At 33.4% G+C, this 841-nt stretch overlaps 1 protein-coding gene across 1 annotated transcript in view; it reads left to right on the top strand.

The window, feature by feature from the left end:
• LOC127750337 (uncharacterized) overlaps positions 1-841 on the top strand; it is a 16875-nt gene that overhangs the window by 1783 nt on the left and 14251 nt on the right. The window lies entirely within an intron of this gene.

Below are 841 nucleotides of genomic sequence, written 5' to 3'. Positions count from 1 at the left end.
TCATTTACCCAAATATAATGTCAGGGAAATGAAATACATCATAGTGTACTTCATTACAATTTGAATGTACTTGATTATGATTTTAACAATTATAGACATGAGTGAATGTATTTTTTTCTTTTTCTAAACTCTTGAGATAGTGTTTGGTAAATTCTGGCTCAGAGCCTTGTACCAAGACTCCAGTTTTGGGTTTTATACACATCTCTCTTTTCTTAATTCGAGGCCATCAATGAACAAAACTGTGAAACTTTAAAGTTGCTCGAAGTGAGACGAACCTGGCTTAGATTTTTTTAAATCATTTCTACCTGTTTGTTCTCATGGCAAGAACTTGTGATGATTTACGTGGCCCTTAATAATGATCTCAAGTATGCACGCCCTACTCATCAAAATTATATTTGAAAGGTTTGAGAGAGAGTAACGTACGTCTGTTTTCTTTTTGCATTTTTTTCAGCTGCTAACTGAAAGCATGCTTTCATGTTGTTGTTTTTTAATCTACTGTTCTTAGTTGACTTTGTGAGAGCCTTATTATAGTTCACTATTTTGTGTTTACCAGTTTAGAGTTGAAATAAAATAGAAATGGAGTACTATCATGAGATTCTTTAATATTTGCTGAATACCCACCTCACCCATCCATATGGTGATCCAACCATTCAAGTTTTCTTCTTACATCTAGGTTGTTCTGTTAGGTGGAACAGGTGAGCTAATCGTAATGTTAACATTTTAAATCTTATAAGCTTTATTTCAAAATGAGTGGCTACATACAAAATATTTGGTGCGAATTAAAAGTACACCAGTGCGTGTACAAGAGTTCACTAGTTTCCTATAAAGTACTATCACAGTG

The sequence above is a fragment of the Frankliniella occidentalis genome, unplaced genomic scaffold, assembly GCF_000697945.3.
Source record: "Frankliniella occidentalis isolate FOCC.00 unplaced genomic scaffold, Focc_3.1 Scaffold173, whole genome shotgun sequence".
Lineage (NCBI taxonomy): Eukaryota > Metazoa > Arthropoda > Insecta > Thysanoptera > Thripidae > Frankliniella > Frankliniella occidentalis.
This window is presented reverse-complemented; position numbering and strand designations above follow the sequence as displayed.